Here is a 15,703-nt window from a genome sequence, read left to right as displayed (position 1 = left end):
GTTCACACGACACAAAAATGAAGATATTATGAAATACCCGATAACAAAGGCCTGTATGGTTACACTTTTCCCCAGTTTTTGTACAGGAATATTCAACCCCGTTTATGTTGTAATCAAACCGTTTGAATAAACTGGCAATATTATAGGCCCTATTTTCTATGAGTGAGCGAAACAAGCAAGCAAAAATGTTAACGTCTGGTCTGAATAGTAATTATCTGCGATTGTTTCGTGTTTTCTCAAGCGAACATCATATTGTGTTGACTGTGGAGTGGGATGAAATCTAAATGATGAATTGTCATAGGGTATGAAACAAGAACATGCTGGAATCGGATTTTTGTTATGGGCGAGAGCAACAGGCCGACTCATCGTGTAGAGTAAATAAATAATGCATACATTTGTAATCTTGTTATATACATACATTTACGGTTGAACCATATACGTTTGCATACACATATTAAGTAACGCTTGATTTTGATGCAATAAATCCATTTTTATGATAATATGTGATGCCTTTAAAGATCATTTTTTAATATTCTTGAAACTACTCGTGTGTTATATGCAATATTGATCATTTTACCCTTTTAAAAAAGGCGAGTTTTTATTATGTGAATTAAACAGAAGTCTTAGAATTATTAAAATTACCGGAATGGGGTTCAATGTTGTCATAGGCTATTTGAAAAGCATGCATGTCAACTTTACTTTATTTTGAACAAAAGAATTAACTTTTAATATCGAGTACAGTTCAAGAAACCCAAACAAAATTAGTACGTAGTCAGATCTTTGATCTGTCACTGTTTTCACTTGTACCCCAAGGTTTAGAATGGAATTTAAAAATGACCTTGTGATAAAATCTTAATGGTCAAACTCTCTAAAAAGTAAAAAGTGCTGAATTTTATCAGCAACCACGGGCAAACACCTTTATGCTCGTAACGAGACTCGCAACGAGTCCTACACTGCTCACAGACATTATTACGACCAGTTCTACATCTACATCTACATGTATTTCAAGTTTACGAACGAATTGAAATAAGAGATCTTTAATCTTTAATTCAATAGTGGAAGTAGAGAATTATTCTTCTCCATGCGCCGTTAAACGATGGTCGGTGTCATGGTTCAGATTCCTATATTATGAATTTTACTTCCCCCCCCCCCCCCCCCCCCCTCTCTCTCTCTCTATTTATTCTCCCATCTCCCCCTTCAACATCTCATCTCTCACCTCATCCCCATCTCTCTGTCTTTCTCTCTCCCTCCCCCACTGTTTTTGTACCATCTCTCTCTCTCTCTCTCTCTCTCTCTCTTCCTCTCATCTCTCTCTCTCTCCCTGTCTCTCCACAGATTTCCTCAATCTTCTTTTGATTCTGTAACAATAAAATATTCTTTGCTGATTTACCTACACTGATTATTATGATTTGATGCGTAAGCGGTTTAATTCGTACGGAAAACTAAATATTGATGCCTACCACAACTGAGAAAAGAAGCTGTTACCATGGAAACGCGATGAAATGCAATGCAATGAAGGACAAGCCTCTAGAAATTGACAGGTGTTGTATCGCATCAGTATAAAAGTGCAAAGGAGTTCATGGTAAAATGGCACATGTTTGAAAATGGAAATCATTTGCTTGGATTCAAGTAGACATAAATTGAATAGGGTTGTTAGGGCGAAGCAAGGAAACCAGGAAAACGGGGTAACAAGCCGACGAATTTACAGTTTTATGTAACAGAATTTTGGCGCTCGTGCCAAAATCCATTTTATAATCAAGATTGCCATATTAACTCAATCATAAGTCCTCTTAAAAAAATATATTTGATAGAAATTACAATTTTTTAGATAATTATGACCTTTTATCATTGTCCACGGTTTGTTAAGAAATTTCTCTGATTCATTTTAGGGATCGTTCTGCCTTTTGTTGCGGGTGAAAAAGGTATTCAAATTGCGGGGCTCTAAAGTTAGCAGCAATTAGTTTCATCAAAATGTTATCAAATATGCAACTATTCAGTCTTAAACCTGAAAAATAACAGTATTTCCGTGTATGTTCAACTGAATGCCTACCGGATTACGGGCTTTAAAGAAATGAACTCAAACAGAATTGATTCTATACTAGAAGTCATAAAAATCCAACAGTCGCTTATAATCATTGCAAAGCAACTGCAGTGATTTTCTCTATAATAGACGGAAATCTTTATCGCCATTGTACCAAAATAGGACTTCTATTTCTACATTCCCCAAAACACAACTCGCATGAGGATATCACGGTTCAATATTCCTCGGGGAAAAGAGCCCATTTCATCACTTTTATAGGGGATAATAAATGCTGACGGAAATTGGAGGGGCGACTCTTATTACATTACGATTTCGTAGAGAACTGACACCCAGATTCCATCATAGGGTTTTACTTCAAGAAGATGGATTGCTGGCCCGACGTCACAATTTGTAATGTCTTTTGCAGCGCGCTTCTGGGAATTTATTGTGAAACGTCTTGTGTTACGATTATGTGTGATGCATGACCATCGGGGGCTTGCTCGGTCCAGTTTAGAAAATGGGGAGATGGAGAGGGAGAGAGAGAGAAAAAAGAGAGAGAGAGAGAGAGAGAGAGAAAGAGAGAGAGATAGAGTTAGAGGTGGGGGGAGGAGAGTAGAGAAGTTACAGAGAGAGAGAGAGAGACAGATAACATTAAATATCCGTTTTGAATGGCGAACGTGTCTTTTCCATTAAATGATAATAATATTCCGTTCTTGTATACTGCAAATCACATTATAACGTCCCTTGCTATCCGCTTCCAAAGAGATGGAAATGTTTGACCTAGCTTTCGCTTCGGGAGTCGTTATATAGGTCAGGTAACGTGTAAAATACATTATTACTGAAATAAATACATAGTATGTTTCGTTTTCTTTGTCCATTTTCACCTGACGCACATCGACATTATTTTCCTAACATATAGACACTTACACTATGAATATGACGGACAAAGAAAGAGGACAAAATATACAGTTCCTCATTCTACCCTGAACAATTGCTGTGGTAGACAAAGGAACATCCCTTCACTGATATTGTGTAAAATTTTGTAGAACAGGTGTCACATACATATTCACCTGTTCTACATTTTTTTTACATAATAGCAGTGAAGGGATGTTCCTTTGTCTACCGCAGCAATAATTTTTGAGGGTAGAATGAGGAACTGTATTTTGTCCTCTTTCTTTGTCCGTCATGTTCATAGTGTTACTGTATCACTCGAGACATCTTTTGCACATTAGCCCCCCCCCCCCCCACCACCACCACCAACAACAACAACAAAATGTTAAGGAGCTACACGACACTACTACGATCCGACTGCGATCTGATTTTTGAATAATTTGCAATAGCATGAGATATATGAACAACCAAACATGTAAAATCTTAATGATCGCGTATCCGAATAGTCACATAAAATTAATAATCAAATCTAAATTCCAAGGGATTTCAAACTTTCTTGGAGGAAAAAAAGTAACGGGCTCCGAATCTTAGTGACGTCAGACCAGTAATGCGATCAACTATACGTTTTGAAGTCGATTCGGATTTTATTCTTACCGGAGGCCTGAATGTATTAAAATTTTGGTTACTTTTTTAATTAGTATTAAGAACCTACACAGGAAAGATGATGTTTATTTAGATTTCATATCAATTATAGTCGCAATTTCTTCCAAAATCGGATCGCAGGGGGGGGGGGGGGGTGTAATAGTATGTGGTGGGATTAATGCACTTGGAGATTCTGTTAAATGCAAATCGTATATGTTGGAACAGGCAAAGAGTTTCACTGGGTTGCTCTTCTTGATTAAGGCCTGTTTCTAATGACTTGCTATCAATAACAAGATATGATACTCTTGTCATAAGCTACTGAAACCCTTGTACAATGTATCTTATTGGCTGACAGCAAAATTAAATTTTCATAGAATCTTACAATTTGTTACTGATATCAACATACGATCATTGTATAAAGCTACTGAAATCCTTGCATTTGATTTGCTATAGAAGCAGATTTGTCATATAGATTTGTGGCACCAGGCGCGGATCCAGGATTTCTTAGGGGAGGGGGCCCAACTTTTTTTTTGTGCTCCCGAAAATTTGAAAAACGCGCCGGCCAAAAATTCGCTCAGTGGGGGGGGGGGGGGGGGGGGGGGGGGGGGGGGGGGGGGGGGGGGGGGGTAGTGTGAGCACATTTTTTTTTTTTGATCCTCAAAAAAAAATTTCAATTTGCACCCCCCCCCCCCCCTTGAGCGCCAGGGGGGGGGGGCCCAACCCCCCAAAAAGGTAAAAATCACGTGATTTTACATGATGTTTTTCTCAAGGGGGGGCCGGGCCTCCTCCCCCCCCCCCTGGATCCGCCACTGTGTCGCACTTGTTATTGCTAACAAGTTTGATAAACAGGAGTATGTTCTTTTTCTCTTGTCACTATACACCTAAATCAAGAAGAAAGAGCAAGTTTCTTGACTCTTGTCAAATCCCTATTTTCGAAGTTGAAGTGTATCTCATTTACATTATCACCGTCAACAGATACCGGGGAGCTTAGCGATTACGTCCTGCTCGTTCCGGACTCCTAAACGATGTACCAAAATAAGTGAAAACATGAGAACCTCTTCTCGTTAAATTACATCAGGATGTCATGGTAATTACTGTTTGCCCTTGTAACTGATCTCTCCCATTGACGTCAATCATTACGGAAAACGTCCCAACAATTTCTCTTTCCTGGTAAATTCGTGAATAATTGAAGATTCGGCCTTTTTCACCGCTCTAATGTTCCGAGGTCACGTAAAGATGCATTCCTTTTATAAATGTATATAGTCAACTTGAGTACGCACGAGGTGAAAAGTGGTGTGTTTTTTTCTTGTGCATTTTATATTCAGGTCTTTCTCCAGAAAAAAAGATTAGACTCAGGTATATGAAGACAATGATGTACATGACTTGTATACGTAATGTGGCATTTTAGTTCTGTAATCCTTATACGTTCCATTTTGGTTTTAATTTATTTACAAAAATTCAATTATTGCATGAAACAAAGCATGAAAAAGGATCGTATTGTCACGATTACAAAGCGTAGAATGTGATATCCACTTAAACCCGAATTCTAAATTTGGAAGAACCCTTTGGAGAAAATGTTTACAAGGACTACCTGGCAAGGAATAGATACAAACTTTGACAATGTTTTACTGTTGTTTGATACTTGTGTTTCATTTATATGTGACCATGTACGTGAAGAGGTTCGATTCACGTATGTGGGAGGAAGGTCTGCGGATCACAGTTATTTGGTTAACTTTTTTCTATAACTCGGGCAGCTCGACCGGATGCACCTGCTATTGCAATATTTATATAGGCCTATGCTTACTATTGTTTTTTTAAAACTCAATTCATATTTGTTATATTGTTGTATTATGTGACTTGATTTGCTAAATAAAATAATAATAAAAACATAATAATTCATCTTTAAGTCTATTTTCCTCTTTTTTCTTCTCATTGCTATCAGGGGAAGATATGAAACTGTTTTCTATTATTTTGAGCCCTCTACAGGGGAAGTGGCATGGATGGTCTTCTTAGAAGGACAGTAATCAAATGGTTTGCATTCGAGAATCGAAACTAACATTTGGCAAGATTTAGTCCTCCTTTGCGAGTGTTCACCTGTGGGAGGTGGGTTGGGGCCAGGGGCGTACGCAGGATTTTTTCAAAGGGGGGGGGGGGGTTTAAAATATTTAGCTCCCGAAAATTTGAAAATCGCGCCGGCCGAAAAGTCGCTCAGTGGGGGGGGGGGGGGGGGGGGGGTCTCGAAATGTCAAAATTTGACATTTTCATCGTTGGGGGGGGGGGGGGGGGGTAAGGTCACCTTTTTTAGGTTAGCCGTGGGTATAATTTTTTTTTTTTTTTTTTAATAATTAAAAAAAAAACCAAAGGGGGGGGGGGGGGTTTAAGGTTTTTTTAGGGGGGTTTACACACATAAAAATACCAAAGGGGGGTTTGAACCCCCTCCCCCCCCCCCCCCTGCGTACGCCCCTGGTTGGGGCTCACGGGGTCTGGGCCCCTGTTTATATTGCGTATTTCTCCTTAAAGGTCTTTTGGTGCAAGTTAATTTGCAAAAATTAAAATCTGACTTGGGGAACTGCCCTATTTTATGCTTGATAAATTGCCTTTTCCTTGACAGTCTTCGCCTTAACGAAATCCTAGAGCCACCTCTTACACCCAGGGAAAATGAGGAAAATTGGCTAATTCCACGAAGAACCAGAATATTCAAGAATTAAAACAAGTTTGTACCACTTGCGTCAGTAGCGAACATGGTCGGATTATGTTTGCCTATTATACGTCGAAAGGTGAAGTTTGGCTGCGCTACATTCAGTTTCATGAGGGGACCGGGGACCTCGAGTACGACTACTAAACCACCCCCCCCCCCCGCCTTCTCTTCCATGGAGCTACATGCATGGAAAGGTCTCAAGTGTACTCTTAAATCCAATGTTCGTATCCTTGATTGTAATGCTCATGCCTCATACATCAAGTCTATGTCATGTTTGTAGTCAGACCCTATCTTGATTTTTTTGTGATCAAACAAATACAATATACGCCAGCTCGTATAGATACCGTCTGCAAAGAAAGAGAGGAATGTCCTTAATACCAAATAGGCCATTTTCGTAATGTAATCAAATTTAATGCACAAATCTTAGTTAAGTGCCTCGTATCATATTATTTAATTCACCTGTTACGAATGATTGTATTTCAATAGTCAGAATGCGAAATGCATACGTTACGTGTGGTTAGGAAGGACAAGCCATAATATACCTAGCAACAAAATTGTGTTCATTTGTTATGCTTGTACCATACTTATGCTGACTAAGAACTGGTCTAGCGGAAACGGAATAAAACGGATAATAAATTGCTTAACATCTTCTGACATCAAAAAACAAGATTTTAAATGGGTTTCCACCCAACCTGCCTCTGAGGTATTCCCTATCTCACTTTACCGCAGTTAAACCCGCTCGTTTTCGAAAACTACGCAGCTTAACAGGGCAGTATTTGGGGGTCACCGGTCAAAAGAAACGACTTAGAAGACATTCGTAAAGCACTTCACGTAGCTACTTCAAGCTTCGAGTACACAGTGCTAATGGTGGCTTTCTATAAAAGCTAAGATGTTCATTGAAAGAGCCGCCAAATGCAAGGAATTTTCCCGGCAGTGCTTGCGAAGCGAGTCCGCTGTGTTTTGTTCCTTTCCGTTGTCTACTCTTTTTCTCCTTTTTAACCAATGTCAGTCATGGGGCACGGGCGAAACCAGGGTTATCTAGATGTTGTGGTCAATTTTTACTACAAATCTCAAAATCAAGAAAGAAAATGAAAATAATGTGTTTTTTTCCAGGCGCCAGTTTTAGGGAAAGGATGGGAAGGGGGGGGGGGGAACGATCGATGATTATGGACCATTCTTGGGAAACAATCTTTGTTCGTGTGTACGACATAATAATTATACCATCCATCAGCTAAAGGTTTGCCGTGCCCCAACCCCGTGGCCCACCCGGTTCCGCCAATTATCATAATGTAATGATTTGAGAAAGATTTGTGGTCTGTGTTTACTACTTATTTTGCTACTTCTTGAAAAAAAACCTGTCTTTTGTCAACTCCAAAACTTGCCGTAGGCTTGCCAGTCATAGCAACAACTAATGTAAGTTGGATTCCATCTATTGATAGTTGAATTCAATAGTTAGTAACTCGGAAAAACATGACAAATTCAAAATACAGCCAATGCATCAATATAATTCTATTCTATAACTTTTATTTGTTTTCACTTCATCCAACAGCTATCGCATGAAGATATGAAACTAATCGTCCATAAATACACCCATTTTTAAAAAGTCAACGAAAAGAGCGATAGAGCTTTGCTTCTTTATTTAGGCTCAACACATTTCACTTTTTTGTTGTTGCCTGTCGTATATCCACACTCCGCTTGAAACGCTTTGCATATTAATTTTTACAGAACACTTGGACTACGCTTTAATAACCGTACTTTCTCTAAATACTGTTCAGTATGTTTGAATCTTAATTTTTTTTTAATGTAAATATAGAACAAATAAACTTCGAATTTCAAAATAGTTTTTGAGAGATACTTGCCGTTTGAAAACAAAAAGAGAGTATAGAAATTTACAGGTGATGAGACGACAAAAAAAGAGGTGACAATTTTTAAAAACACAATGCATCCATGCATGGTCGTCTATAAATCATTACACTGAGAATCTCTTTATCACTGCTGTGTAATCATCTTAACCTCTATCCACATCTCAGCCCAGACACACGACTCTTACAATAACATGTTTATACTGTATATCCAATGTTGTCATACACTGTAAAAAAGAATTTGTTCATTGGTAATTTTTACGTATTTTTTCCATGTAGAATTTACTTGAAAACATTAGTTTTGCCACTTACGCACTAAATTTAAGTCTTGCTAACTCAAACTTTCAATTTAGTAGAACATACGTGGAATATTTAAGTAAAATCAAATACATAAGAACTTTAAGTAATTTCAGCTTGTATTAATTAAGTAATTTTAACTCAAAATCAGAAATTATACGTATTACTCAAACAATTTATTATTATTTTTATTCTTATCTTTTTAAAGTAAGGACCGATGCAGTGCGTAATAGAAATATTTACATAATTTATGAATATTCATTAAGACCAAATTAAAATCTTTTTTTAAATAAAACAATTCTTTTTTGTGTTTGAATGAAAATTTAAGGACTTTAAAACATTTACTAATTCATTTAACACGGCTAAGCAAAGACAAGACAATTTTTAATTGTTTCCCAGTTCAAAACAAATAAAAACTTGATATATCAGGAAATTGTCAACCAATTTCCTTTTAAGATGCTACGATCAAGTAAATTTGGAGCCTTTTAATATGTGTCGAATTGAAGCGTATGTAATAGTTTGTGATGGTGGTAGATATATATATATACGGTTAAATCTTAAATAGAAGTAGTGAATGATGTTACTTGTTAGATTAGATGGGTACCAAATCATGCAATATGTATAATCCTATCATAGCTTTTTTTTAATTATCTAAAATGATTACAATACTTAAATTCTTTACGTTAATGTAACTCGATTTAACTGAGTAAAAATTTATTCAGCAAAATAAGTAAATTCTACTTAGGATGCCGTAGGTAATATTTACTTAATAAAAATAAGGCAATTCTTTTCCTCAATTTTATTGAGTTATTTCGACTATTATTTTTTTTACAGTGTATAGGCTATGATATTATTATGCTTCGTTTTATAGAATATACTTCCTGAGGAGGTAAAGCAAGGTTGAATATCAAATACCTAATTGCAGCGATCTTGGAAACCATACGAATTATATACATCAGCCCACGGGGTGTATAAAAAGAAAAGTATTAAAAAAGAAAGGATTTTCGTAATGCCATCGAACATTTAACGAGCACCATGAAAGTAAAACATGGTTTTATTGAATAACTTAAATGACAAGTCGCTAACCGCCCGTGGCGAAAATCACATATCGCGTTTTTCTATCACCCTGTTTTCATCTATGTTAATGGCTGTTATTTTAATTACTCAAGGCGGGTGATTCTGGGAGACAAGATTTGTGGGCGTTGTGGAAGATCGAGAAAAGTACTTCACATTGCTCTTGGATGTTGCATGGGAGAGAGAGATTAATGTCTAAACACCGCAATATAAACAATTCTCAGGCATCGCTCGCGGGGACCATCAATTTTGTAGGAGTGTTGAAACAGCGTGGTAAACAAGCCAACTTTCTCTTATAAAAACCCGAGACGCGCAGCTTCATCGTCGCTGAGATGATCCGTGTGCAATCTGGACTTGAAGCGCTAACGCAGTGGCATAGGAATTAAGCATATCTCCGGAAGGGGGGGGGGGCTGATACCCCTATTCCCAGTGCTGCAATGCATACTTTTTATTTTTTATCGTCAATTCGTATGTAATTTTCAATTGTTGGCAAGATCCCCTTTCTCTCTTCCCCTTTCTTTACCTTCTCTTTCTCTTTCTCTGTCTTCCTCCTTCTCTCTATATTTTTCTCTCTTTCTCCATCTCTCTATCTTTCCTGCTCTATCAAAATGGCCTACTGCTGCTCTCGATCACAGTCCGTTGTTGGAGTGATTGTGGGGGTGTGTGACAAAGAGAGCATGAAAACAAGAAACATGACAGTCCCCATCCATTTATCAGAGACTATTTTGCATCGATCTTGCACTCATCTCTCTCTCTCTCTCTCTCTCTCTCTCTCTCTCTCTCTCTCTTTCTCTCCCTGTCTCTATATATTATGTCTGCCCCTCTCCCCCACTCTCTCTCTCTCTTTTCCGTTCTTGTCTCTATTTGTCAGTTTGTTTATCTGTCTGTCTGCCTGTCTCTTCTCTCTCTGTGTGTGTCGCTCTCTCTCTCTCTCTAACTCACAGTCTTTGAGTTGTGTTTTAGGCATGTCACTTTGGTTTCTAAAGGGGGCACATCCGGCCCGTGCCACCCCCCCCCCCTCCCAAACCCATCAGTATACTGCCAGTAGCAAAGGGAAATTGGTTAAAGTATAGTGTGACAGCGAGGGAGCTGATGTGCTTAATATTTGACAAGTGATATATCGCGGTACACTTCCTGGTAACTGTTCTGAAACATTTAAGGATATGTTAACAACACTGAGTGGACGGTCGATCCTTTTTAGGAGGGGGTGGGGGAAGGGGCCGAGAAAAGACTAACGTTAAGAGTGCTCAAAATGTATTTTGAATGGGGCGAATGATGGGAGACTTGGAATAGATGATTATGATCAACGGTCGCGTTTTTTTAGTCAGCGCGACAGTTTAGGAGGTAATACTGGGCGCAGAAATCATAACGGTTGATATTATGCCAACTCCAAGATATCCCCATGGCGACTTAAAAACAACATTCCATCAGAATTTTATTATATTTCAATCTTGCAAACCATGGTTCATATTATATTCACTCTTTACAGGGTCGTGCAACCTATATTATAGGAGTACCCCTCGCCCCTCCGACGAAACACAAACACGCGCAGAGGCGCTAAGGCAAAATAAAAATACAATTGTAGTGTTCTAGATCTATAAATGCAATTTATTATTTCCAACTCTCATAAACTTACAACTATGACATAGTCAAGTCAACAATTTCTATTTCGTATTAGGTCTATACCAAACACACTGGTGAACTGAAGAACTTAAGAACGAAAACTTACCCGTTTTTCTTGAAGACGTTCATGACATGAAATGGCTAGCTGTTCTTGAACAATACTGCTCATTAACTCCACGTGTCGACAATGTTGATAAATCTTGGCAACGGGGATACTAACGAAGATACGTCGATCTTGTAAGCGCATAGACAGTCCACTAACGAGGGGGGAAACCAAAGGCTGTTCTTGTTAGAGACAATCTGTCTCTCACATGTTTCTTATTATTTTGTTTAGGTTGTAATTGGTTGAGTCACCTTTGGCTCTGCAAGCGAGCCAGTCCAGCCGTCTGTTTGGATTTGAATATGTTGACCTCTTCTCAATTCCACGAGGAAAGATTGCGAGTTGTCAACCATACAGATAGTCGTTAGAAAATACTGCAACGTTGAGTTTTCTGATATAGGCACATTTTGAAGGGCTATTTCGAATACATTGTTTCTGCCATTAAAAAAAGAGTCAAATTGTTTTAAAGACAATCATGCATCTATACGAAGTAATAATATGAACCAGATAAAAGTTGCGAGAATTAGTATTTAAGTTTGGAAGAAGATAAAATTCTAGGATTCGAACAACGAGTGTAAGATCAACGATGGCTCTTGAAAATTGAAGCGCAACGAGCAAAAAAACTCCACCGAAATGACCACGTTTGATAAGAACGAGAACTAATATAGCCCGGCAATGCGCATCTCTAATCCAAAATCATTATCACAAAGATGTTCGCTACAATAATTCCGAGGCCATCACCTCAATTAAAAATGACTGCAACATTTCAAATTCCGATGACAAATCATTGACATTTCTACAGCACATCAAATTTAACTTCTGGTCGTCTGCGGGTTTCTGCTACTGTATACTTCCAATTTTCTCACGCAAACAATCGCGCGCTAAATCCACATCTACGTTAGACGAACTCAATTGACTTAGTCTCTGCGAACAGGCTTTTGCTCGGTACAAATCAAAGGAAAAAGTGAAATGCCATTCATGATTTTAGCCTTAGTGTAAACATTGTAAATTGATAGTAAGAAAACGACTGAGACAAGTCCTCTAGGCGCTGGTTTTGTGCAATGCTATCCTACCATGTCCTGCATCTGTACTATTCTAACCTTGTAGCTATCAACGCAACTGCGATGCATCCCAACTTAGTTATAACAGAGGGAAAGAAGTCATTTAGTTTAGTACATGATTATTTGCTGACTTTACCAAGACCTGAATAAGAGGAAACGGACCTTACTGAGTTAAAGCTTATCTGCCGTAGGAGGGATTAAACCGCTCTACAAGGTCACTGGACAGGTGGTTATCTCATCAACTCAGCTCTCACTTAACATAAGAAAAAGAGGATCATGGGGGACCAATTGTCACCGATTAGGCATTGTTTGTTATATGGAGGGCGCAAGTAGCTACCAGTAGTGCAGTGGGCCTTTAATACATTTACTAGTGCTCTAGTTGCGTTGACCTACTGCATCCGGATGCAACACGATATTATTTAGTTTAACCTTTCTTAATAAGGAAACCTTACATTCTTTGAACGTCATCAGGCTATTAATCTTCCTAAGTTTCTCATAGTGCTTTAACCTTGCCCTTTCCTCGTCTTCTCACCACTCTAAAAAGACGAGGAAAGGGCAAGGTCAGGCGCGTACACAAGGAAGGGGGTTTGGGGGGGGGGGGGTTAACCCCCCCCCCCTTTGGATTTTTTTTCTTCATTTTTTTCTTCAAATTTCGAGACGAAAACAAAAAATTGTCCTCTTACACCCCCCCCCCCCCCCGCTTATTCAGCGGCTTGCTGAGTCGTTGAGAATTTTTCGGCCCGATTTATAAATTTTAACCCCCCCCCCCCTTGAAAAAAATCCTGCGTACGCGCCTGGGCAAGGTACAATATATATTATTAGACCCGTTATCGTCATCATTATCATCGTGATCATGATCATTATCATTATTATTATTATTATTATCATCATTATTCAGCATCAACAATATCAATAATAATGATACAACTATTATTAATAATAACAATAATAATGATAAAATAATAACATTGATGATAGTAATAAATAATAATAATAATGATTATAGTAATAATTAAAATAATACTACTAATAATACTTTTATAATAAAATTATTAGTAGTATAATTTTGATTATTACTATTATTATTATTATTATTATCATCATTGTTATTATTAATAATAGTAGTATCATTATTATTATATTTAACATTGTTGATGCTGACATTGTGACTTCGGACAATATACAGGGCCGTAGCCAGAGTTTGATGTTGGGGGGGGGGGGGGGGGAGCACATACATGTAATTGATTGACGTCGTGGGGAGGGGTCTAAAAAAGTTAAACCGATCTTGGACAATTTTTTTTCGGGGGGGGGGGGGCACATGCCCCCCATTATTGAATATCGGGCGTACATCAGAACAATATAAAGAAAGCCCAATCAAGAGCGCCAATATTTTCGAAAAATTGTACATTATCTAAGTGTTCTTGTTTTGCACCCTTTTCTTTTCTTATTTGACATTTCTTGTTTAGTTGACGCAATGATTATACATTTATCATGAGTTCATGACCTATTTGCTCTTTAAAAGGTGTTTCCTTCATCCTAATCCTACATGTACTTCGTTCTATGACGTCTATATTCCATTTGACATTTGGATAAAAATCATGTGAGGTTTCATTATTGACCTTTATACATACATTCTCTCAAATTCATGGCCCATCATTAGATCTACAACCGTAGGTCATATAAGGAAAGTGATTTCATTCCGTTTGCCAAAGAATTTGTAAAATATGTTTGGGCTACATATCAAATGTTTTTTTTCTAACCAATAAGTATTTGAATAATCATTAACATTCACCCTTCTGGTAAAATGTTGAAGTCGTTTCCTTTATTATATGAAATGATAGTTGTATCGATTACGATACAAAAGATATATTAATCTATTTCAATGCTGAAGATTTAAACAAAGATAATAATAGAATCTCCGTTTCTGTCTCATTAATGAACATAGATACGGAATATCTTTAATATGAGCATACTGGCGAGGGTTTGGTAGAGATCTGACATCAACTTTTCTGTAAGGTTTCCCTACCTTGATGATACAGTTGTATTTTTGTTGAGTCCGATAATACAGGTCAAGATAATTTAGAACAATGTTATGTCGAAGAAAACATTCAAGCTCTGATTAAAACTGCATGACTGGTGTTTTGGGAGACAGACTTTGGTATTGATGCGACTTCTTTTCATCAATCTTTTAATATGTATGTTTGGCAAAGAACAACCAGGGATTTATGAAATTCACCAAACAAACGACTATACATGATCTGTTGAGAGCCAGAAGGGCACAAACTCTCTGGTAAATGAAACAACTTAACACACTTCCGTTATAGTAATAGGTCATTGAAATGTTCGCACCCTGCAAAAGGTGATGCCCTTGGCTGTTGTGTTTAATACCTTGTGTTGTTTTTTGTTTAGTTTTTGTGTTTGTGTTTGCTTATGTTTACTTCTTAATGAATTTGCATTCATGTTGTATGTAAAACTCAGTTGGATGTAATAAGTACGTGCCTTAATTTTTTTTAACTCATTGAATGATGATCAGTCTGATGCAAACGTTCCCTTTTCCAAGCATTTAAATAAAAATAGAAAATATTCACAATTTAATATGAGCAAACACCAGTCTCTAGGTATATTCACACTGCACAATATATACAAATAATGAAGCATCACTAATAATCTAGGGTGAATATAAACTTTATTACATTTAAATACTCAGGTAACATAACCATATCAGAATGAGATTTTGCACTGAAAAGATATATTTACAAGTACATTCTTATTTACAATATATACACAAGTTAAATAATATGTAATATGGATAAAATATTAAATTTCCGCAATTAGGAGGGATGAGAGCTTAAGCATGTCAGAGTTTACACATCATACAGACGATTTTCTTCCACAGTATTACATCTACTTTAGTTCTTTTCTTTAAGGTAAAATCATCCCCCAAATATGTCGCTTTTGGTACAAAAATCAGGGCATGGTAAAACCTTCACTAGTACAAGCCCACCGAGATCCCTTGAAACAGAAGGTTAACTTTAGGACAAGTGTTTCAATGGGATGTTGGTGACCTTGTCCTTGTCGTGGTTTTGTGAAACACTGTCCTGCCAAATGATTGAGAGAGGGGGAAAATAAGTCCATAAACAACAAAGTTTTCATGTTTTAAAGCCTGTCTGCACTACTTGCAGCTACTTTGCGCCCTCTATATAGCAAACAATGCCTAAGCGGTACCTGTTGGTCCCCCATGATCCCCCTTGTCTCATTTTAATTGAGAACTGATTTGATGAGATAACTACCTGTCAGAGACCATGCAGGGAGGTCTAATCCCTCCTGGCAAAACTAGTGCAGACAGGCTTTAATGTTTAAGTGTTATTTCTTTACCCCAACCTCCAACTGGTTCTACATCTAACAGGGTAGGGGTTAAATTTCAATTAGTCCACA

Source organism: Strongylocentrotus purpuratus, unplaced genomic scaffold (assembly GCF_000002235.5).
Source record: "Strongylocentrotus purpuratus isolate Spur 01 unplaced genomic scaffold, Spur_5.0 spur5_contig_861, whole genome shotgun sequence".
NCBI classification, from domain to species: domain Eukaryota; kingdom Metazoa; phylum Echinodermata; class Echinoidea; order Camarodonta; family Strongylocentrotidae; genus Strongylocentrotus; species Strongylocentrotus purpuratus.
This window is presented reverse-complemented; position numbering follows the sequence as displayed.